The following is a 26,649-nucleotide window of genomic DNA, read 5'->3' as shown; positions in this document are numbered from 1 at the left end:
GGGGCAGAGATCGACCTCAAGGCACCTCATATGCGGGATGCCGCAGGGGTCGGTTCTCTTACCTCTCCTGTTCAACATCTATATGAAGCCGCTAGGTGAGATTATCCGTGGTTTTGGGGTGGAATACCATCTGTACGCTGATGACACTCAGTTCTACATTTCCATCCCTAACCAACTCAACGAAGCCGTCGAAGTGATGTCCCGGTGTCTGGAAGCCATATGGGTCTGGATGGGGAAGAACAGACTTCAGCTCAATCCATCCAAGACAGAGTGGCTGTGGATGCCGGCATCCCAGTACAGTCAGCTTACTCCATCGCTGACTATTGGGGGCTAATCATTGGCCCCCAGGGGGAGGGTTCGCAACTTAGGCGTTCTCCTGGACGATCGGTTGTCTTTAGAAGAACATATGACGGCCGTCGCCAGGGGAGCTTTTTATCTTCTTCCTCTCCTTTCCCCCTTTTCTACCTCTCTCTTACCTACCTACTTTCTTCCTTCACTCTCTCCTCTCCCTTTCCATTCCCTTCTGAAATGGCAGCTGAGCAGCCCCGATTTCTTTTCAAATTATTTCTATTTCTTAATTACATATCTTCAATCATTCCTTTACATTGATCCTTCATCTCCCCCCCCTTCCCCTCCCTCCCCCCTCCCACCCCCCGAGACTTCCCAGAACAAAGTACAGGGTATAAGATTAACAATCATAAATTAAAATACAACATAAGTCATAATCCATAGTCACTCCTCTCTCTAAGAACTTAACTCCCCTTCCAGAAACAAAAAAGTACATTCTTCTTCCAGTCAATTATATATCAGTCCATTCCACTCCTAAAATCTTCAGAATCTTCCAATTAAATTAGTATTTTCAGTTCATCAATAAAATACATAGTTTTTAATATCCAATCTTCATCAATTAACACCAAATATATATCAATCCATTCCACTCCTGAAGTCTTCAGAATCTTATAATTTTTAATATCCAATCTTCATCGATCAAGACCAAGACGATATTCCATCAGGGGAGCTTTTTATCAGGTGCGCCTGATATGCCAGTTGTGCCCCTTCCTTGACCGGGATTCCCTATGCACAGTCACTCATGCCCTTGTCACTTCCCGCCTGGACTACTGCAATGCTCTCTACATGGGATTCCCCTTGAAGAGCATCAGGAGGCTCCAGCTGGTCTAGAATGCGGCTGCGCGGGTGATAGAGGGAGCACCACGATGCTCCCATGTAGCACCTCTCCTGCGCAGGCTGCACTGGCTACCGGTGGTCTTCCGGGTGCAATTCAAGGTGTTGGTTATCACCTTTAAAGCGCTCCATGGCACAGGACCGGGTTATTTATGGGACCGCCTACTGCCACCAATAGCCTCCCACCGACCTGTGTGCTCCCATAGGGAGGGCCTCCTCAGGGTGCCATCAGTCAAACAATGCCGACTGGCAACCCCCAGGGGAAGGGCCTTCTCTGTGGGGGCTCCTGCCCTTTGAAATGAACTGCCTCCAGGGTTGCGTCAACTCCCCAACCTCCGGACTTTTAAACGCAAACTGAAAACTTTGTTATTCCATCGCGCAGGGCTAGCCTAACGAAATTTTAATGGGAGCTTTTATGACGGTTTTTACCCTAGTTTTAATTTTTGGCCAAATTTTAGAATTAGTTTTTTAATATGTTTTTGAACTTTATTTATTGCTATGTTGTTTTTATATTGGCTGTGAACCGCCCTGAGTCCTTCGGGAGAAGGGCGGTATAAAAATTTAATAAATAAATAAATAAATAAATAAATAATTCGTACCCATTTCCTGTATTAATATCCATGTTTATACTTATTCCTGTTATCTCGTACATGTTTGACAAACTAAACAAATAAATAAATAAAATAAAAATGTTTCACATAGAGAGGACGTTAGTCGCTTTTAACTCGATCTGTCTTCTTTACTGCCAAATCTCCTACAAAACCAATGGAAAATGTTAGAAATAAAAGATGCAGAATTTCTTTCATTACTTTTTTTAGGGCCAGAAATCAAATGTTTTCCTTATCTGCCAAGCTTAACCTAAACTTCTTCAAACAGTTCCACTCAGCGGTAAAATCCAATTTTTTTTTACTACCGGTTCTGTGGGCGTGGCTTGGTGGGCATGGTGTGGCTTGGTAGGCGTAGCTTGGTGGGCATGGCAGGGGAAGGATACTGCAAAATCTCCATTCCCTCCCCACTCCTGGGGGAAGGATATTGCAAAATCTCCATCCCCATCCCACTCTGGGGTCAGCCAGAGGTGCTATTTGCCGGTTCTCCGAACTACTCAAAATTTCCGCTACCGGTTCTCCAGAACCAGCTGGATTTCACCCCTGGTTCCACTGAGTTTATTGTAGTTGCCCTGGATAAGCAGAACATCCTCACAAAGCCACATAAAGGCTCTTGTTGTGGACAATCCAAAGCAGTGAAAAATCTCCAATTTTATTGTTACAAATGCTGAGAAGATGGTGCTTCATATTCAAATGAAAGAGATTGTTTTATTATTTAAAGACAGCGTCTCCACACTGGCTATTAGTGTTGTTTTACTTTTGCTTGCAGTTTGCCTTAACTCATGTTTGTGACTGAAATTTCATCTGCCTTTTTTTTAACCATCCTAATTTTGCTTCCTGTACTTGGCTCACAGTACATTCTCAGCTCACAAAATGTTTGCATATTCTGGGGAAGCTGGAAAAAAAGAGGTATAATTAACATAAAGATTGAGTTTTTGCACGTAAAAAATTCTTGAGAGATCATTGTATATTTATTGAAAGGTTTTTATTTTTTATACTTTTTATTGATTTTAAAATAATAATAAAAAAGGGGACAAAGCACAATGCATATGTTGCTAAAAACATACAAGTGCTTAAAACAAGTAAAGAAATAAAATAGAAAAATAAGGATATAATATATTCTTTAAAAAATAATAAGTTACAATTCTATATGTAATTATCTATTATAAACTTTATTTTCCCTGTGTATGTGTGTTTATAGGCACTTATGTGACTATCATACTTTTTAAAATTCTAATGTGGCTTGTATAAATAACTTTATTATGAGTGATTATTTATTGAGTGGTTGGCAGACTAATTTATTTCTAGAGCTATATTCTGTTTCTCTGTCAAAGCAAGCAATGATTTTAAGAAATGCACAAAAATGTGCATTATTTTAAAGCATGCCTTCCATGAAAAAAGATATTTTGAATCTTTGAAAATAACAATGCTTTTACATATAGTTTTGATGAGAATTCCCTAAAAAAAATGGAAGTAAGTAAGTAAGCAGTGGGGTACCCCAAGGTTCCATTTTAGGCCCAGAACTCTTAAATATATTCATAAACTATGATGAAGGGAATAGAAGGGAATAGATGAGGGAATAGAAGGGGAACTCATCAAATCTGCAGAAGACACCAAGCTGCCAGGAATAGCGAACATCCCAGAAGTTAGGTTCAAGATCCAGTTAAATCTTGACAGACTTGAACAATGGGCCCTATCTAACAAAATGAAATTCAGTGTAGATAAAACTAAGGTTTACATATAGGAAGAAAAACCAAATGTACATGTACAGATTAGGAGAAACTTGGCTCAATAGCAATAAGTGTGAGAGGGACTGTCCTAGTAGACAATCACTTAAATATGAGCCATCAGTATGCTGCAGCCACAAAAAAAACCCAAAAAAAATAATCAATGCAATCCTAGACTCCATTAACAGATCACGTGAAGTGTCAGTACCACTTTATGAGGCCTTGGTAAACAACACTTGGCATACTGCATCCAGTTTTGGTCATCACAGTATAAAAAAAGATGTTGAGACTCTAGAACCGTGATGGCGAACCTATGGCATGCATGCTCAAAGTGGAACGCAGAGCCATGTCGCCTGGCACATATGGCATAACCCATTCCTCTTCCGAGTTTCTGGCGAACATGCGTGTGAGACGATCAGGTGGCCTTCATGCGTGTGGCAGTGCCAGAAACTGGAAGAGTTGGTCTTCCATTTTCCTCTGTGAGCATGCACATCGGCCAGCTGATCATTGAGCGCATGCGCACCAGAAACCCAGAAGACTAGGTAGCCGGCACACATATGCACGCCGGAAACCGGAAATCCATTTTCAGGCATGCACATGCACCCTGGGCAGCTCCTCTTCCAGGTTGCAGCCCAGATGAGTGCATGCACACGCGCTCCGTTTTCGGTCCTCGGTGCTGAAAAGGTTCACCATCACTGGGCTAGAAAAAGTGCAGGCAAGAGCAACAAAGACGATTAAGTGCCTGGAGATTAAAACATATGATGAATGGTTGCAAGAATTGGGTTTGTCTAGTTTAATGAAAATAAGTACTAGGGGCAACATGATAGTGTTCCATTATTTGAGGAGCTGCCACAAAGATGAAGGGGTCAACCTAGCGGCAGAAGGCAAGACAAGAAGCAATGGATGGGAACTAATCAAGAAGAGAAGTAACCTATTACTAAGGAGAAATCTCCTGACAGCGGGAATAATCAACCAGTGGAAAAGCTTGCCTTTAGAAGTTGTGGGTGCTCCATTACTGGAGGCTTGGACAACCACTTGACTGAAATGATATAGAGTCTCTTGTCTGAGCAGGGGGGTTGGACTAGAAGACCTCCAAGGTCCCTTCCAAAACTGTTATTCTGTTAAACTTGGAAACTGTACAAACTGAAAAATTACTTAAGTCCAATTCATATTTGTTCTCTTTGACAAGACTACAAAACAGAGTACTACCCCTCGCATTCCTCTATGACCTATTCTCTTAAATGCAAAGGATTTTCTATATGAAAAACAAAAAAGTCAATCGTTTAAGTTTAAGCCTGGGGAATTTATTAGGATTCTGGATACTTTATTCAGAGATTCAGTTTGAAACTGAACGCCTCCAAACTCTGAATCAAATGGAATTTGCAAATCAAAGCAAGCTCTATTAATAACATGGGAACATTGAACCAAATTTATTTTTCCAAATTAATGTGATTTGGGTATTCAAGGTACAGTTAAGACTTTATTTTCTTTCTACTCTGCCTCTTATTCTCCAAAACCTGTGTTGTGGTCCGTCAGCAGCCTATGGAGCTGGCAACGGAGTCGGACAGCGATGAGGCTGAGGTGAGGCCAGGGCCATCGGGAAGTGAGGTGCGGACTCCAGAGCCTCCAGAGACTGATAGTAATGAGGCAGAGGAACAAGAGGAGTCTGTTCCTAATGCACGCATGAGAAGAGCTGCCATTGATTGGCGCCTCCCGTAAGGCTTAAAACAGGTACCAGCACCGGTGTTTCAGCTTTGCCAGAAAACAACGTTGTAGCTGCGTCTTCTGCTTCGTCCTCTGCTTCGTGTACGTCTTTGTTTTTGTGGCTTCTGGACGTTTGCCAGGAAGGGCCTTTGGCAGTTTGCCTAATTGGACTAAGGTTTGTGAGATAACTGAGAAATTTGTGTTGGGAGGCATTTGTTTTATTTTGAATTGAACGAGGCTGGGAATGAAGTAATTCCCAGCTGTTCGAATAAAGTTTGTTTTTCCATGGACTGTTTATTACTACCTACTTGGGCCTGGGTCACAACAACCTGTTACTAACTAGATGTGAAAGTCTCAGCATTGAAACTGAAGATGTATTCAGTTGCATGGGTTTCTCTCACTCTCTCGTTTTATTAAGAAAGTATCATCCACCTATTAGCCAACAATTTTCATAAACTGGAAAAAAAAGATGTAAACTATGAAAAGGCCATGAACATTTATATTATGAATGTCAAGGATCAGACTAAAAGGATATTTTAGGGCACTCAGATATGCTTGTTGCATAATCTATAAAAAGTGTATTCATGTCACTTCGGTATCATTACCTGAGGCGTTCAAATGCTGCTCTAGAGAGCCTCATCGGGGTTTAATTTTATTTCTGCCTTTTTCTCCATGCAAACTAGTTACTGGGGATCTTTTCTACCATGCCAGAGATATACAACTTACTCCGTTAAATAATTCAGAATTCTTAAGGCAAAATGAGCTTATAATAAACCCCTCCGTGTCAAAATAGTTTCTAAGTTTGTACTTGTGTTCAAAAAGTACCTCTGGTATATCTAAGTCCGGATAATGTGAAACTTCTTCTAATATTCATAGATTCACAATATAAAACTTAATGTGCGGTTATTTATCAAATTATTGATCATCCTTTTCAAGCATCCCGTATCTAAGTAGAGAACATTAGCATTTTCTTGGAGCAGCCTGACTCTCTCCCTTTCAACCAATTATAGTGCCAAATCACTCCAGCTCAAGGGCATAACCCATAGGCAAAATGAACATAGTCTGAGACAGCGTCTACCTTTGACTTTTTCTGACAAACTCATTACCGTGAGTCTGCTTCAACAATCCCACTGCTGTGACACCATGTGTCTCCATCACTTATGCATGAACTTGACTCATGTCTCAAAGAGCCAAATCGGAAAACTGACCTTGAGCTCCGACTAGATGCTGCATAAAAAAATGTTAGTCACTGTCCATCTATCAAACTTGCTTGCTATTGTTTTAGCTGAGTGCCCAGTATATAGCATTCTTCTACTGAACTGAAGTACTTCTACTGAACTAAATTCAATAGAATAAAGGGACGCTCAGGGTGGCTCAGTGGCTGAGATGCCGAGATGGTCAATCAAAAGGTCGGCAGTTAAGCGGTTCGAATCCCTAGTGCTGTGTAACAGGGTGAGTTCCCGTTACTTGTCCCAGCTTCTGCCAGCCTAGCAGTTTGAAAGCATGTAAAAAATGCAAGTAGAAAAATAGGGACCATCTTTGGTGGGAAGGTAACAGCATTCCGTGTGCATTTGGCGTTGAGTCATGCTGGCCACATGACCACGGAGACGTCTTCGAACAGCGCTGGCTATCCAGCTTTGAAATGGAGATGAGAACCGACCCCTAGAGTAGAGAATGACTAGCACATATGTGCGAGGGGAACCTTTACCTTTATTGAACTCAAAACCAGTGATATTGATTGTAGTATATTTTCGCGGGGAGTGGGGGAGAGAGAGAAGAGGGGAAATATGGAGGCCACCTGGATTCTAGATCCCTTCAAAAGTAAATTGAAACTAGAAAGTTAAAAACACAAGTTTGATTCCAATTGAAATCAAGATGAAGTGGTGTAGGGTTTCCTGCCTAAGTAGGTGGTTGGACTAGAAGACCTTCAAGGTCCCTTCCAACTCTGTTATTCTGTTCTGTTTTGTTTTCTGAAAGCATTGTGATTTAAACCAAACCACGTGGAGGAATCTTACAGATTCCTTCACACATTTGCCAAAGTGGCAGCAATACTATCTAAATTCCCTTAAAATAGTTCCCAAATTTTACATTTTAGAATTCACCTACGGGGTGAATGTTCCTATAAGAATCAGCATTGTACTTCTGCAATAATTTCTTGTGCTTGTTGTTGTTTTTAACAAGATACAAGTGACATTTATTACAGCTGGATTTATGCATAGGCCGTTTAAAAGATCTATAAGGTTTCCTGTACATGGTATTTTGCATTAAAATAATTAAAGTGGAAAAAAGCTGAAGAGATAGGAACATTTTTTTCCCCCTTTCGACTTCATTGAAGCAGGAGATCATTGAAGCAGGAGATCCATCTTTAACACATTCGTATCACTTTACAGTCTTTATATACTCAAGATATTTCTACAGAGGCTGTATAGCATTAAATATGTATACCCTGTGTGCAGCAAAATGCAAAGATAAACCTACGCAGTAAAGTTGATTTTTAGATTCATCCCATTGTGAGTCTCTGTAATTTATCCCTTCAGACAAGGCGATCTTGATGGGAAACCCCCCAAGGCTCGCCAGAACATCTTTCAACACTGGCAGACTGCAAGACTCAGACCAATTTCAATGTTACTAAGATGAAAAACTTTCCAGTAATTTACTGTCCATAGGAACCAGTTCTGAAAAAGTGGAGGTAGCTTAAAGATGTCATCACGCAGGCTGCAGGCTGCAACAACCGTACTCAGACTGAAAACCCGAGTGCACCAAGACTGGTTTGATGAAAACCACAAGACCATTTAAGCAGACCTCCAGGCCAAGAACAAAACCTTTGCAGACTGGCCAAATCATCCATCATCTGTCTCAAAGAAAGATACGTTTAAATAGCAGCTGTCCAAAGCAGAGCAAAAATGCAAGAAATGCAGGATGAGTGGTGATGAAGTCTGAGCAGATGGAACACTATGTGGATATCAATGCCACTAGAGAGTTCTTCAGTGTATAAAAGCAGTTAATAGTCTATCTAAATAAGGATGGTCCACCTTGCTATCATCTGATGGGCTAAGCCTGATCTAAAGAACAGGAAGGACTGAAAAACCATTGAGCTGAACATTTTTCCAACCCAGTTACTGATTTTTTACAGAAGATTCTTCATCCGCCACTCTTAGATACCCTAGACTACTTCCCTTTATTGATGAGATCGATATAGAGTAGAGTAGAGTAGAGTAGAGTAGAGTAGAATAGAGTAGAATAGAATAGAATAGAATAGAATAGAATAGAATAGAATAGAATAGAATTCTTTATTGGCTAAGTGTGATTGGACACACAAGGAATTTGTCTTTGGTGCATACTCTCTCAATGTACATAAAAAGACAAGATACATTCATCAAGAATCATAAGGTACAGCATATAAAGAGATTGTATAATGTGTTACTTGAAATAGATTCTGAAAGGGACTTGGTAAAGGACTGTATGATAAAGTGGGCACAAAATTTTCAGGAGCCAATATTATTGGAAACTTGGGGAAAAATTTGGGTTAGAAATGTTAAATTCACGCAGGCACAGAATCTGAGGGAAAATTTTTATAAAATGTTTTATAGATGGCACTTAGATCCTAAGAAATTATCGTGTATGTACCCAGATATGCAAGCAAAATGTTGGAGATGTAATTGTGATGATGCTACATATTTTCATATTTGGTGGACTTGTAAGGATATAAAGGCCTTTTGGATAAAAATTTGGTGGATTTTACAAAATGTTTTGAAAAAGAAGATAAAGTTCCTGCATTTTTTTTTGTTGGGAATTATTACGGACTGTACAGTAATTGAGACTAAATTGATTTTAAATCTAATAACAGCAGCAAGATTACTAATAGGACAATACTGGAAGAAAAAAGAAGTACCTACAATAGAAGAATGGATATTGAAAGTTGCCAATTTGGCTGAGATGGCAAAGATATCAGCCTTTTTGGAAGACAATACAAGAAAGATACTTAAAGGAATGGAAAAAATGGATTGACTATATTCAAAGTAGATTTCAGACTAAGAGTTATCAGACTGTTTTTGAATGATTATGATGTATTATTTTTGATTGTTTTCAGGGTAAGTTAGGAATTGATGATTGTAGGGGTATAATTAAGTTGGGACGAAATTTTTTTAGCATGTTTGTTTTATTTTTAACTATACCTTGTGCTCGTTCCGGGAAGTCGGGGAGGGGTTGTGAAGGGAGGGGGGAGGGGAGGTGGGGGAAAAGGGGGAAAATTTTTCTGTAAAACGTTTTGAATAAAAAAAAAAGATTGGAGCGGTTAAAAAAAAATTAAAAAGAAATAAAGAAAAAAAGAATCATAAGGTACAACACTTAATGATAGTCATAGGGTACAAATAAGTAATCAAATCATACTAGGAAACATTCGATATAAATTATAAGGATACAAGCAACAAAGTTACAGTCATGCGTCATAAGTGGGAGGAGATGGGTGATAGGAACGATGAGAAGACTAATAGTAATCAGGAAACCAAGCTCACAGATGAACTCAAATAAAGCAACAGACCAGGATAGTATTCCTGCTTAGCCCTTCAAAGCATTGGAGCCAAGATTTTACAGGCATTCCAAGACATCTTGGAAGACATCTGGCTCATAGAGGAGATGTCTGATGTCTTTTGTGATGTCCTCATCTATAAAAATAAGGAAAACAAACCTGACTGCAGAAACTACGGCAGTATGTCACTGCTGTCCACCTCAGGCAAGATTTTTGTCCAGTCTCTTGAATAGATTTCACACTGTCTCAGAAAGGAACCTCCCAGAGGTTCACTATGGCTTTTGGCCAGAACAGAGTATAGCAGATATGATATTTGTTGTGAGAGAAGTCCAGTAAAAGTGCATTGAGGAGAACAAACCTTTTCACTCTGTCTTCATTGAACTGACACAGTCTTTGCACTATAAACAGGAAAGGCTCTCTGGACCATTTTAAGATGTTACCGATGCCCATGAAGTTGATTCAACTATTCCATAAGGTAATGACAGGGCACTTCCTTTACAATGCAGATACATCAGCTGCATTTGACATTTCCAATGAGGTGAAGCAGAGCTGTGTGCTAACTCCTCAATCTGTTCTTTGTTTGCATGCTGTCCAGGGTCTCAAGGAGGGATTACATCAGGTAGTGACTGGATGGCTCTCTCTTTGACCTTTGCTGCTTGAATACATGGATGAATCGCATCTATTCACATCATTTGAGAAATCCTCTTTGCTAATGACTGTGTACTTTTGACAATGACAGTTATCTACAGTTTAAATTTACTTCAGGATCAGTAAAGCCAATCAGGCTCTGGGGCAGCTGCATGCTAGAGTCCTTGATCATCACAACATCCATATTCCCACAAAGCTGAAAATCTACAGTTGTCATCATTTCCCTCCTATACAGATGTGAGTATAGGAGTAAAGATGGCTTCCAGAAGCCATCTTTTCACCTTTGAGCCTTCATGCCTGCCACAAATTCTACTGTGGGAAAATGGGGGGCGGTTGTATGGAGTGAAGATGATATGTAGTCAAAATAAATAAAAAATTCTAGAAAGTCAAGGCCATTGTGCCTTGCAGTTGTGCTGAGAAGAATGAGGAGGTATCTTCAGTTCCGGAGGGTACCTGATTGGTTTGTGTGATACACATGTGGGTGAAGGGCTGGGACTTGAGCTTTCTTTTGGGTGAGGAAAACCCGGAAGCTCTCAGATTCATGTTTTCCCAGATGTGCCAATATGACATCTCTAATAAAAATTAGCTTTGAGGAAACTCACGCCTTGGTGTTTGATTTCATTAGGGGTGTTACTTGGAACCCTAACAGTGAGTCCTGGACACCCTACTGACAAACACATTAAACAACTGGAGAAATTTCATATGCATGTTCTCCAGTCCATCCATGGTATTTATTGCAAATACTGTGCCTCTGGAGGTCTTGGATCACACAAAAATCACCAGCACTGGATCCTTGATTATCAGAATCTAGACACCATGGGTAGTGGGACATCATCAGAATAGGCAACCACAGTAAGCCTTGACAGTTTCTCTATAGTATACTGGAGAGTGGGAAGAGACCTTGAGGTTCTCTGCACTAGGCTACAAAGATGCTATGAAAGAAACTCTATACCACTGTGACATTCAGCCAAGGAAACTAGAAGCTGTGGCTGCTGACAGAATCAGCTGCAAACTCTGTGCTATGAAGATTGCAAAGGCTTTGAAAACAGGTGCTACCAAAAATTGATAGAAAACCATGGTTTTGCAGAATAACACCCTCAGTTATTGAAAAAGTGGACTTCCAGTGTCCCCATTGTGCTAGACTCTGCATGTCCAGATGGGACTGTAGAGCCACTTCCGTGTCCACAGATGAATTGCACAACAGCGTGTTTTTTTCAAACCTGAATGACTACCTATATATCATCTCTGTAATTTGTTGCTTCAGGCAAGACAGGTCTTGATGGGACACACAGTCCACGAGCTATCAAAGAGGAAGTGATGGAAGGGCTTAAACATATCAACCAAGACTTTGAAATTGACCTTGAAATAAATTGGTAATTATTGCAGCAAATGGGCTCCAGAAGTGACTATTTAACAGAGGGACAATTGTTCTTTGGACTGATTATACTTTCCAGATTGTTTTCAAAGTCATACGGTATTGAAGGAGTCTACTTCTGATGTTACAAGGTCACTGTAACAAGGTCATTTAATACTTCAGTGAATAGGATAGGATAGGATAGGATAGGATAGGATAGGATAGGATTTTTTATTGGCCAAGTGTGATTGGACACACAAGGAATTTGTCTTGGTGCATATGCTCTCAGAAAAGAAAAGTGCATATGCTCTCAGAAAAGAAAGAAAAGATATGTTCATCAAGAATCATAAGGTACAACACAATGATAGTCATAGGGTACAAATAAGCAATCAGGAAACAATCAATATCAATATAAATTGTAAGGATACAAACAACAAAGTCATAAGTGGAAGGAGATGGGTGATGGGAATGATGAGAGGATTAATAGTAGTGCAGATTTAGTAAATAGTTTGACAGTGTTGAGGGAATTATTTGTTTAGCAGAGTGATGGCATTCGGGGAAAAACTGTTCTTGTGTCTAGTTGTTCTGGTGTGCAGTGCTCTATAGCATCGTTTTGAGGGTAGGAGTTGAAACAGTTTATGTTCAGGATGTGAGGGGTGTAAATATTTTCACAGTCCTCTTTTTTACTCGTGCAGTATACAGGTCCTCAATGGAAGGCAGGTTGGTAGCAATTATTTTTCTGCAGTTCTTATTATCCTCTGAAGTCTGTGTCTGTCTTGTTGGGTTGCAAAACCAAACCAGACAGTTATAGGGGTGCAGATGACAGATTCAGTAATTCCTCTGTAGAACTGGATCAGCAGCTCTTTGGGCAGTTGAGCTTTCTGAGTTGTGCAATAAGAACATTCTTTGTTGTGCTTTTTTGATGACATTTTTGATGTTAGCTGTCCATTTTAGATCTTGTGATATAGTAGAACCTAGAAATTTGAAGTGGTGTCCTGTTTTACAATAAAAATATAATTTTTATTTATTATTTTATTATTATTTATTTATTTTATTAATTATTTTTATAATAATTTTTTCTTAATTACATAAACTTAATATATGGATGGAAACATAGAATCGTAACTGTGGAAGGTGTAATGTATTTTGAACTTTGAGAGGGAATTTTGGGCGGGAAAATTGCACGTTGCTGATTGGTTGAAGCCTCAACCAAAAGAGTATTTAAAGAGGGGTTTTTGCCGTTTGTGCTTGCTGGGGTCACAATAAACTAAAGAGCTGTTGTCACTCACTGGTCTCCTGCCTCTTCATTGCCCGAACTTAACATTGGCGACGAAGGTGGGATGTTGAGGCAGTGAGATCGTGAAAGAGCTGACGGAACCAGGAATTCGCGAACCCAGCCAGTTCTCGAAGGCGGAAAATAGTGATGTCCAGCTACATGCCGCCAGCGCCATTTGACCCAGCAAAGGAAAAATGGGGGTCGTACATGGCTCGTTTCGAGTGTTTCCTCAAAGCAAACAAACTACAGGGAGTCTCGGATAATCGGAAGCGAGCATACTTCCTGAGCCACTGCGGTCCAGAGGTCTTCGATATGGCGGAGTCACTCTCAGAGCCAACGCCGGTACAATCGGTACCGTGGCAGACACTACAAACAACACTTCGAGCGCACTACGCACCGGTACCCTCAAAGTTCGTCCAACGGTTCGAGTTGAGGCAACAGGTACAGCGAGAGGGCGAAGCAATAAGTGTGTACATGGCCGCATTGAGGAAAGCCGCAAACCACTGTGAGTACAGAGATTTGGAGGATTCCCTACTCGAACAACTCATTTGTGGGGTCAGGGACATCAGACTACAAAGGCGGCTGCTGTCTAAAAGCAACCTGACTTTAGCGATAGCCCTGGACGAAGCCAGAGCTCATGAGATGTCCACCAAGGCGGCGGAGACCTTGCAAAAGCCAAACGCGCAGGGTGCCGGGACAAAGACTACACAAAGACCACAGCGAGGAAGTCCAGGCCGAATCGGAAGGTGAGGAAGAGGAAGAGGTGTTCCACACCGGGAGGCTGGAGAGAGGTGACCGGGACGAATGTGTGAGTTGTGGGGGGCAACACCAACGGCAAAACTGCAGATTCAAGGATGCGGTTTGTCGGCGGTGTGAAAAAAAAGGACACATAGCTCGGGCCTGCCGAGCCCCCCAGCCTTCCCGCCAAAAATTCAAACCGACCAATCAGAGCGCGGGAGCAGCGAAGCGGCCCGGGATTGGTCCATTTAAAAAGGGCGCGAAGTTAAACCAGACCACTGTGAGAGTGGGCCACGCATCGACACGACTAGAGAAGAAAATATTTACCCAAGTCTACATTGAAGGGGTGCAGTGCCCAATGGAAGTAGACACTGGGTCGTCAATCACAATTATGTCCTGGGACACCATCGTGAGAGACTTGCCAGCCATCGCAAAACGTCAGCTACAAACCCAGAAGCTGAGAGTGCAGGACTACCAAGGGAATCGGATCCCTGTTCGAGGAGTCACATCCGTCCAAGTCAAATATGGACAATTCAAAAAGACCCTGCCAATCACCATAGTAAACGGAACTCTACCGAGCTTGCTAGGGCTGGACTGGTTCCGAGCTTTGGGCATGGGAGTGACCGGGGTCCACAGGAGCGACGTCATCCTCAGAGACGAACTACTGAAGGAGTTCGAGGACGTTTTCAAGGATTGCCTGGGCAAGTACGTGGGGACCCCTATTTCTTTCAACCTTGACCCCCAAGTCACCCCCATCCGGTTAAAGGCTAGGAGGGTTCCATTCGCCCTAAAGCCCAAAATTGACCGAGAATTAGACAAGCTAGTAAGCCAGGGAATACTAGTCCCCGTCGATCATGCAAAATGGGAGACACCCATAGTAACCCCAGTCAAACCGGACGGATCGGTCCGGATTTGCGCTGACTACAAAGCAACGCTTAACAAAGCATTGCAGAAAAGTGCATAAGCCGTTCCAGTGGTGCAACATTTGCTGCACTCATTAGGGCAAGGGCAGGTCTTCGCCAAACTCGATTTGGCCCAAGCCTACCAGCAGCTACCTGTAGATAGCAGCACAGCGGAGGTGCAGACAATTGTCATGCACCGCGGGCTTTCAAATGTACGACTCCAGTTCGAGTTAGCGTGGCCCCAGGGCTCTTCCAGAACCTAATGGGCGATTATTACAGGGCCTGCCAGGAGTGGTACCATACTTGACGATGTATTGGTATCAGCTGAAAACTTAGAGGAACTCGGGGTAAAACTAAGGAAGGTGTTGGGCATTTTAGGTCTGCTGGGCTTAAAGTTAAGCTCAACAAATGCCACATTGGGGTGAAATCTGTAGAATTCCTAGGATACCGAATAGACAGGAAGGGATCCACCCACGGAGAGCAAGGTACGGGCCATTAGAAAGGCCCCAGCCCCCAAAAATAAAACAGAATTACAGGCATTATTGGGGCTTGTTAATTTCTATGCGGTATTCTTGAAGAATAAAGCAACAGTAGCCGAACCGCTACATAAGTTGCTAGCAAAGAAAGCTGTGTGGTCCTGGGGGAGAGAAGAGGCTAGGGCATTTGAGGGGGTAAAAAACCTTTTGTCCAGCGATAGCCTCCTCATCCAGTACAATGGCACGTTGCCACTAGTGCTAGTTTGCGATGCTTCACCATATGGGGTGGGGGCGGTGCTCAGCCATAGGTTACCGAATGGAACAGAAGCCCCTATAGCGTATTATTCCCGGACGATGTCCTCTGCGGAAAGGAACTACAGCCAGCTAGATAGGGAAGCGTTGGCCATAGTCTCCGGGGTTAAGAAATTCCACGAATACTTGTTCGGGTGAGATTTCGAGATAGTCACGGACCACAGACCCCTTCTAGGACTCTTAGCGGGTGACCGCCCAACACCCGTGGCACTTTCTCCCAGGCTGACCCGATGGACTATTTTCCTAGCGGCATACTCCTACAAATTGCTCCACCGCCCAGGAAAAGACTTAGGGCATGCGGACGCTCTGAGCAGATGCCCTTTACCAGAGACAATTGAAGACCCCACCCCGGGGACACCCATCTTGCTAATTGACTCTTTGGACTCTGGCCCAGTCACATCCAAGCAGGTGGCTAGGGCATCTTACAGGGACATTACAATAAGGACTGTAATCGGTTGGGTGCAAAGGGGTTGGCCCGCTGCGCCGGGCGAGCGTTTCAAAGACTTTGCGAAAAAACGATCAGAACTGTCGGTTCAAGGGGGGTGTCTGTTATGGGGGGATAGGGTAGTTATCCCAGAAAAATTACGCGAAAATGTGTTGGAACTGTTGCATGTGGGCCACCCAGGGATTGTGAGGATGAAGAGTTTAGCGAGGAGTTATATATGGTGGCCCTTAATGGATAAGGACATCAGCGACAGGGTAGGGAAATGCCAATCCTGTCAAGAGTCGAGGTCACTACCCCCTACAGCCCCAGTTAGAGAGTGGGAGAAACCCCAGGGGCCATGGTCCAGGATTCACATAGATTTTGCGGGGCCGTTCCATGGGCAGACCTTTTTAATTGTAGTAGATGCCTACTCAAAATGGTTAGAAATCATCCTCATGAAAAGCACAACGGCCGAAGCAGTAATCACAGTCCTAAGGCATCTATTCGTAACACACGGCCTGCCCGACACCCTAGTCTCTGACAATGGCCCGCAATTCACGGCAAACCAGTTTGAGGGGTATTTAGCGGGAGAGGGCATCAGACATGTCCTCTCGGCGCCTTTCCACCCGGCGACGAACGGACTTGCAGAACGTTTCGTTTGGAGCACCAAGGAAGCGCTATCTAGGATAAGTCCAGGCGACTGGCAAACGAAAATAGACACTTTCCTGGCCGTCCAACATAGGACCCCTTGTGTAACAACTGGCCGCAGCCCAGCAGAACTCTTAATGGGCAGGAAACTCAGGTGCCCACTAGACCGACTAAACCCAACTTATACCCCAGACGGGTACAAGGGTATTCAAGGAAAAACCAGGGAAATGACAGTGGGTGACCCAGTATGGGCACACAACTATAGCGAGGGCCCAACATGGTTAAAGGGGGAAATTCTGGGCATAACCGGACCCAAATCATACATAGTAGACATGGAGGATGGCCGGGTATGGAAACACCACATAGACAAGTTAAGAAAACGTATACCAAACAAACTAGAAACCAAACATCCAGGCCCTGGCTACCAATTATTTGAATCTGCAGCTGACTCAAACCCGAGGTGAGCGGAGGACTTATCTAATTACGATGAAGTCCAGCGACGCCAACCAGTTCCTCCTGAAGGCAACAGGAACGATTCAGCCAATAATCCAGGGCCAGACGGCCTAGAGGAGGAGCTGGGAGGAACAAACAGTCCCTCCGACCAGCTCGACTCTCTCCCAGAGAATGAACTGAGCAGGTCAGAAAGAGTTAGGAGACGCCCTGTCTACCTGCGTGACTACGTAGAGAAATAGCATGCAAATATTATGTAAATAGAGGTACAAAGCGTTCTGGGAGGGAAGGAGTGTAATGTATTTTGAACTTTGAGAGGGAATTTTGGGCGGGAAAATTGCACGTTGCTGATTGGTTGAAGCCTCAACCAAAAGAGTATTTAAAGAGGGGTTTTTGCCGTTTGTGCTTGCTGGGGTCACGATAAACTAAAGAGCTGTTGTCACTCACTGGTCTCCTGCCTCTTCATTGCCCGAACTTAACAGAAGGAACCTCAAAATATTTTCTAGTCCAACTCCCAATCCAAGGCAGAAGACCTTATACTATAGAAATGGAATGAGACTATTGCCTTATACACTGTAAGCCGCCCTGAGTCTTCGGAGAAGGGCGGGGTATAAATGTAAACAAAAAAAAAAAAAACTATCCTGGAAAATTGGGTGTCCAGTCTTTTTTTAAAAACCTCCAGGGATGGAATGCTCACAAGACCAGGAGAAAAGCTTTCCATTGATTGATTATTCTTACTGTCAAGAAAAGTGTCCTTACTTCTTAGTTCCCCTTAGAAAGAAAGCAGTCCACTACCATATCTTACCAAATGTTACTACTGACTGTATGTGCATATAGATACTGTCAGTGGTGGAATTCAACTTTTTTTACTACAGGTTCTGTGGGCGTAGTATGGCTTGGTGGGCGTGGCTTGGTGGGCATGGCAGGGGAAGGATACCACAAAATCTCCATTCCCATCCCACTCCAGGGGAAGGATACTGCAAAATCTCCATTCCTACCCCACTCTGGGCCCAGTCAGAGGTGGTATTTGCCAGTTCTCCAAACTACTCAAACTTTCTGCTACCGCTACCTGCTGAATGAAAAAACCAGCTTCCCTGTCCTAATGTTTTCTTTTATTCATATCCTTTACATGTATTTATAATTATGTTTACACTTTATATGTATTTATTTATTTATGTATTTACCTGTATTTTACATCTATTTATAATTATGTTTACACCTATATCTGTCATAAAATACATCCTTGACGAAATAAATAAATAAAAAATTTCACCGCTGCATACTGTATATATATACAGAGGGGGCATTTAAGCTTATCTTTTAATTCACACACAAAAACAAAGAAATTCAGTGGAACAAATTAGTGATTGAAGATATCCTTCTTGACACAAGTTGCAGGCAGTAATCCTTATACATACCCAACGGGGTGAAAAAAAATCATGTGCATGTATCTCATTTAGCTTTGCACTGGTAATTCCTGATTTAAAATAATACTATATCACAGTGTTCAAAACAAGAAAATTCAACGATTTCTTCCCCCCCACACACCTATTTTTCTACAACCAGTTAGTTTCACTAAACTCCATGGGGAATAGACATGGAACTGGCCAAGTCTAGAACTTCATTATTTATCTTTTGAGAACTGTTTGAAATGTAAGCACTCTGGTGGATTCAAATAATTTACTATCTTGCTGCAGGTGGCTTCATCATGACTTTATTTATTTTCTCCTTAGGGACTGTAGGTTTCTCGACTGCTGAGCCCAGGCATTCTGATGTAATGTTGCTAAGTGGATGAAAATGGAAGAATGCACACAGATTCAAACACCATTTTCTTTAGTAATCACGTGGCTCTGAGACTGGATGAGAACGATTCATATGAGGTCCAGCATCCAAGCTTCTTCAAAATGAAGACACTGTTTTGTTTTGTTTTGTTTTGTTTTGTTTTGTTTTGACATTACCAGCTCAGTCATGAAGCAGGACAATTGCTTACATTAGCTCTATACTTAGTTGGGAACAGACAAGCCGTTGCATCTATAGAATTAGCAAGCAGGAACACTAGAATTTGATCACCTGCCTGCCAAGGGAAGTGGAAAAGAAGGAAGGGCATAAGTTGTGCAATGAATATAATAATCAGAAAGACAAAAATTCAAAGTATTGAAAATATGAGAAGAATTCTGTTGGGACAGTGTGCTTTAATGTTTCTCCCCTCTCTTTTCCAATCTTGCTTATTGTTTGAGATGCACTAAAAGAGATTATACATATATAATCAGTTTCATATGCTGCTTGCTATCAAAAAGCAATCAAGTGGTAATTTTAACTGTGGAGAGATCTTTTGGGATTACGGATCCTGCTGTTAAGTAAAAGGATATTTTTTGGTCTCTATGACAGTGTTGAAAATCAACATGTGCTTATTTATTCCTCTTAGGAACTCACTTTCAGGCATGCTGTCATATATAATCCAAAGGAATTTCCCCTGTTTTTTTTTCCCTTTAGCACATTATTGTAACCTAAAGTGAAGTGAATCTCCTCTTCAGCCTTCTGGAATGAAATGAAACCATCTGCGAGACCCTGATTTGCGTTACTAGATTATCATTGCTTCTGTGGCATATTACACTTCATATTATCATTTCCTCTTCGATTTCTCTAACGTGGAATTTAAACTCCTTCATGGAGCCTTTAAATTAGTCAAATATCACAACCAGAGAACAACTAATTCCAACTCTAAAACAAAACTTGATTAGGGTGAGTGGCAAGAATTGTTTTTATACTTTACATATGATTACAGTAAATTGATTTCTTTATTAATTAGGCTGCTTTTGGGTTGTTGGGTTAAAAAGCAAATTGCTTTACATTTTGCAGACTGAAAAACTTTTACCATATTTGCCCTCAAGATTTATGATTGCCAAATCCCTTAACTATTCCCCTGTATGTTACTATATTATATATTACTGTCACTATATTATATATTACAGATTATATATTACTGTTGTAAAAGCATAATTAAATAAACACAGCAGCAAATGTAAAAGTGTGTGATAGTCTCCAAATATATTCCATTTTCTTTGGAAATATCAACCAGTGTATGAAGGGGAAAAAAATAAATTGTACATATGCAGGAACAGCTTCTTCAGAATGAGTTGTATACTTTGAAATGTGTATAGAAACAAACACACTATCAGTGTTAACAATTAGACCAAATTAGGAAGCTGTCTTATATTGCAGATGCTAGAACTATAATAGCATAATTTTCCAATTCTGCTTATATTTTCTCTTCCTTTTATAACCCATGGAATTTGAAGAAGGCACTCTATTTCTAATATTTTCCCAACTCCCTGGATATAATACATACTTTGTCTGGATCAGCTGTGGTCCTGTTTCCAGGTGCCTACTCCAAGCTTATGCCTGGAGCTCCTTACCACACCCACTTGCTTATTTTTCAGTTATGACTTAAGTAAGTAATACTTAAGTAAGTAAGTACTACATTCTTAGGTAATACAATACATCAACTTTAACCTCGTCTTCTATGCTTTAGCTGTCTTTTATGTGCATGATATTATGTAAGAAAGTTGTTATAAATTGTAATAAAGTTGTTTGTTTGTTTTGCAAGCTTCTCTGAAAACCACAATGTACATAATGAAGTGTTAAATGTCTATGGAGATTCTCAATCATCCAGATCATGGTGTCCCCAAATAGCTTTTTAAGGAGGCAACTGGGCTTTCTTATTTTTCTTTGAAGATGGAGAGTTGAAGAAGCTTCTTGGATGAGAAGCGAAACATCTTCAAAAAAAAAAGATAGAAAGAAAGAAAGTCCAGTTGCCTCCTGAAAAAGCACCTTTGGGACAACCATGATCTGGATGACTAAGAATTTCCATAGATATTTAGCTATACACTTTGGGATGAACACTTTTCGAATGTTGCAGGAGTATGAACGGATTCCCAGAAAAAATGAAGACTACAGGAACCATTTGTACTTAAGTTTGAAATGCAGACAACACAGACTCATACCCAACAGCCTGCACCTGTGTTCAACACTGAAGGGAGACTGGGCAGAAAACACTCTGCAGCTAAGAAAGCTCAGTACCCATTTGCACTACTCAGGTGACCCTGTGGGCACAAACAATTAATACAATTGAGTACATCCAGAAATATTTCACAAGAAGAGTCCTCCACTCCTCTGCTCACAAGAAAATACCTTATGCCACCAGACTTGAAATTCTGGGTTTAGAAAATTTAGAACTGTGCCGCCTTCGACATGACCTGAGCATAGCTCATAAAATCATCTGCTACAATGTCCTTCCTGTCGAAGACTACTTCAGCTTCAACCACAACAATACACGAGCACAAAATAGATTCAAACTTAAAGTGAACCGCTCCAATCTTGATTGCAGAAAATATGACTTCAGTAACAGAGTTGTTAATGCCTGGAATGCACTACCAGACTCCGTGGTCTCTTTCCAAAATTCCCAAAACTTTAACCAAAAACTGTCTACTGTTGACCTCACCCCATTCCTAAGAGGTCTGTAAGGGGCGTGCATAAGAGCACAAGCGTGCCTACCTTCCCTGTCCTAATGTTCCCTTTAGTTATATTCATTTTATGTATTCAATTCATGCTTATACATATATATATTATTTAATATGTATTTGACAAAATAAAATTTGACAAAATAAAATAAAATAAATCTCCAAGTGCTTCAATTACCCTCTAAAAGGTTGCAAATGACCAGCTAAGAAATATAAATCCTTCCATTCCCCACTGTTATGTATTGAATGTATATAGTTGTGCTAAAGTGAAACTAACCTTTAGATGATCCCAACTGTTTTGGAGGGAAATTTATATTTGGGCGGGCTTTTTCTAGTTCTGTGATTGGTTAAGGCCCTGTGGGCCTAGAGTATAAATAAGAGGCATTTGCCTGCAGTTCTCCTCAGTTCCATTTTTGTGTCAATAAATGCTGTTTTAACTATGCTGGTCTGATTCTTGCCTACACAATACCCCACCATCCAGTCAGAGCTGAAGAAACCTCTTAGATGAGAAGATGTTTAAAACATCTTTAAAGAAAAACAAGAAAGTCCAGTTGCCTCCTGAAAAAGGGATAATAAAGTGTTAATTTGAGGTCCCTAATTTCCTTTTAAGAAGAGTATCAGAAACAACTTGATGGCACAAGCCTGATTAGACTTCAGCACCTGAACCTATTTTTTTGTTTATTTGTTTCTGGGGAGAGAGGATAAATGTATGTAGAATGGAATGTTTCAGAGAATCAGCCAATTATGCAGCAAAACTGAGCAACAGCTCTAAAGTTACAAAATTATACTCTGCTAATTAAATCAATTCATGTCTCTCGTGGGATTCAGCTAGATGATAATTAAACTCACTCTGCTTGCATATAACACCAACCTGTTAAACAGTCTTGATCACCATTATTAAAAGGAGGAATTGTGCATTTTCATCAATGAATCTACTAATTCAGTGATCAGCATTGTTTACTCATCTCTGCCTTTGCTGCTGCTTCTCTGTGCTGACATGTGACAAAGAGCAATGTTTCTAGAAAGGCAAACCTAAAATATACTTGAAATAAAATGTATTTGAAATATAACTGTCATTCCAAGCTTTTCCTTGATAGACTAATCATCTTTGTTGCTCTTTTTTACACTCTTTCAAGAGTCTCAACATATTTTTTGGTATTGTGACCAGAACTGGATATAGTATTCCAAATGTGGTCTTATTTGAGCAATATAAAGTGATACTATCACTTCATGTGATTTTGGTACTATTCCTCTGTTGATGCAGCCTAGGCTTGCATTGGTTTTTTGGGTTTTTTGTTTGTTTTTGGTTTTGGCTGGCTCCTACATAAGTGGTTGCCCACTAGGAAACCTAGGTCACAATCATTAGAGTTGTACCAGGTACCACCGATTCTATATCTGTGCATTTGGTTATTCCTGCCTAAGTGTACGACCTTAATTTTCTCCTCACTAAATTGCATTTTGTTGGTTAGTACCCAATGTTCCAATCTGTCAAGATTCTTCTAGATCTTGATTCTCTCTTCTAAAGAATAGAATAGAATTTTTTATTGAAATACCTAAAAAAAAAGAAGGAAAGAGAATGAACACGAATAAAAATGGAGAAGTTAGAACTTGAGGTTGAAAGAAGATGTGACTTAATAAAATGAGCAAGGAAATATTAGGAAATTATTTTATTGGAATTTATTGGCCAAGTGTGATTGGACACACAAGGAATTTGTTTTGGTGCATATGCTCTCAGTGTACATAAAAGAAAAAAAAAACCTTCATCAAAGGTACAACATTTACAACACAAATGATGGTCATAGGTTGCAATTTAACTCTTAGTGATAGCAACAAAAAATGAATTAAACAAAATGAATAAAAACTGAAAAAAATATTTTGGCAAAAACTGTAACTAAGTAAAATATTCAGTATTTGAATATACTGAATTGTATAAGATATGATATGGCCAATACTCTGTTCATAAATCATGTATGTGTGTAGGTGGGGGGGAACAAAAAAATCAATAAAAACTTGTTCTAAAAAAAAAATAGAATTCTTTATTGGCCAATTGTGATTGGACACACAAGGAATTTTTCTTTGGTGCATATGCTCAGTGTACAGTGTACAGTGTACATAAAAAGACAAGATACATTTGTCATGAACCATATGGTACAACACTTAATGATAGTCATAGGGAACAAATAAGCAATCAAATCATATTAGGAAACAGTCAATATAAAACTTCAGGATACCAGCAGCAAGGTTACAGTCATAAGTGGGAGGAGATGGGTAATAGGAACAATAAGAAGATTAATAGTAATGCATAGTAACTAGTTTGACAGTTACTAAAGTGGTGGCTATTCCCCAACTTAGTGTCACATGCAAATTTAATCAGTTCCCTTCAGTCTTCTCATCTAGAACATTTGTGAAAATGTTGAAAAATATTGGGCCTAAGACAGAACCTTGAGGTATCCCACTGCTTACTTTCCTCCACTGAGGATACATACGGAGTGTAATTGATCAGCCAGTTGTAAATCCATCTGGTCTAACTCTAACTCACATTGTTCTTTTCTTACCAAGTAGGAGATTGTAGCCTTTGTCAAATGCTTAACTGAAATTCAAGTAAACTAAGCCTGTAATAGTTGCCTGATCCACTAATTTAGTCACTTTATCAATAAGGTTTGTATGGCATGATCAGTGTTTAACAAACACATATTATCAATCTGAAAAAAAAATGCATTTATAAATAATGACTGAAGACATAATATTTTACCCAGTCATATATCAGCAAGCAAAGATGTCTGCAGGAATTATCATTATTGACAAAATTACACAAGGAGCATCACAGCAAATCTTACATAAGTCCCGACCCCTTTGATGTGTACATGTCGGACACTTGCACAAAGTTGGGGGCAGGCTTGCATCAGATCATTGAGACACTGATTTTGCCAGTTGCTCCCCTTTGAATCATGTCTTCTGATATCTCTCAGCGTGAGATTCTGAAATAGTTATGCAGAGATTTACCGAAAAAGCAATAATCAAAGGGAACCAGAAAAATCTAAACATTACTAGAGCTGCACTGACCTTTTGGTGTGGTAGCCTTCTAGCAAGAACTATGGTTTTTTTTATGTTGCTGTTATTTTTCTTTCTGATATTTATTTTCTTTTTTTCATATCCTTTTAAAAAATCTTTTACTAGTGTTGTCATTCATCCAAGACTAACTAGAAACAGATCCTAGCCAACAATGGCTGATCTCAAAAAATTAAGCAAGAATTAGTACTTATAATATATGCACTATAGAAATATCTTACTCTAAATGAAAAAAAAAATCCCAGAAGAAGATAATGAGAAATACTTCTGCATGATCAAATATGTGAGCATATTCATGAGCTCATCAGAAATAGAGCTATACTTGAAAGTAACCTTATCTAATGCATCCAGAGGTCCCTTTAAAGGAATAGATTAAAAGTAAGACTAGAACTGCTTCCTGTTCTTTAATCTAAGTTCTAATGAATGTTGATTATTACTTTTGCAGCATATATATTCTGAGGTGAAAAATATCAAATGCATTGATAAAAATAATATAAAGCACCAATCATATGTGAATGTAGAAAGGGGCTAAACCGATGGTGAAATCCAAATTTTTTTACTACCGGTTCTGTGGGCGTGGCTTGGTGGGCGTGGCAGGGGAAGGATACTGCAAAATCCCCATTCTCTCCCCACTCCTGGGGAAAGATGTTGCAAAATCTCCATTCCCACCCCACTCTGTGGCCAGCCAGAGGTGGTATTTGCCAGTTCTCCGAAATACTCAAAATTTCCGCTACCAGTTCTCCAAACTGTTCAAAATTTCTGCTACCGGTTCTCCAGAACCTATCAGAACCTGCTGGATTTCACCCCTGAGCTAAACAAAGGCAAAATACTCATAAATTCAGCATTCATTCATTCAAGAAAATTCTGGGTGAAAAGTTAAGCTCTGAAAGATATAATACTAAACACCCTATGAATTTCAAGGAAAAGAACATTCCATAATATTACCATAGAGCAAGTCTGCTTATGAATGAAAACTACTGTGGCCCTCGTGTATGCAGGATGATCTTCCCTGCAATTTCAGTGGTTACACAGACTGTAAAGCAATGAAATTTGAGATAGCATCTTAAACTCATGCTGTGAGAAGAAAAATCTTGCAACTGGCTCAATCACTGGCTAGTACCCATGTATTATGAATGTAGCCTTAAGGACCTCTCAGCTATCTGGTTCTATGTTGTGTGTGACTATATCCCCATCTAAGAAGTATGGCAATAATCTAAATGTGAGGTTATCAAACTACAACAGTTATGCTATCTCTGTCTAGGAAAGATCATGTTTGAGATTTGCATATTGGAAATTCTGATGCCTTCTGGCATCAGAATTTCCTTTGCTCTCAGTGAAATTCTAGAGCCATGATGGTGAACCTATGGCACACGTGCCACAGGTGGCACGCGTAACCCTATCAGTGGGCATGCGAACTCAGCTCCGGCACACGCATACATGCCAGCCAGCTGATTTCCGGGCCTTCTGGACCCACCAGAAGTAGGGAAACAGGCTGTTTACTGCCTCCAGAGGGCCTGGGTGGTGGTGGGAAAGGCCCATTTCTCTCTCACACCTGGCTCCAGAGCCTTTCTATGAGTCTTGGGAAGATGAAAACTGCCTTTCCCACCCACCCCCAGGCTCTCTGGAGGCCAGAAACGGCCCATTTCCTAACTTCCAGTTGGACAGGAAGTGACATTTTTTGCTGTCCCCAGCCTCCAGAGCCTCTCTAGGAGTCGGGGCACTTGGTACCATGTCCAAGAATTTTATAATCAACAAATTGCAGCTTCCTGCAATAACACCAACATAACTGCAAAAAACTGCGCTACTTGGAACATCATACATCTTAAGAAGGTACTTGATTGATACCTAGGACGCTGGCAGCAACCCGTATCAACCATCAGCACCAGTCAATGGTATTTGTGATGCATTTTTGAATGTTCAGTTGACTGAGTTTCATGTTTAATGAATAAAGATGATGATGATTTTATAGTACCACTTTTCGAAGCCTTAGTAAGGCCACAGTTGGAATATCATATCCAGTTTTGGTCACAATACAAAAAAAAATATTTGCACTCTGGAAAGAGTGCAAAGAAGAGCAACAAAGATT

Source organism: Ahaetulla prasina, chromosome 7, assembly GCF_028640845.1.
Source record: "Ahaetulla prasina isolate Xishuangbanna chromosome 7, ASM2864084v1, whole genome shotgun sequence".
Classification (NCBI taxonomy): Eukaryota; Metazoa; Chordata; class Lepidosauria; order Squamata; family Colubridae; genus Ahaetulla; species Ahaetulla prasina.
Note: the sequence above shows the minus strand (reverse complement) of the source record.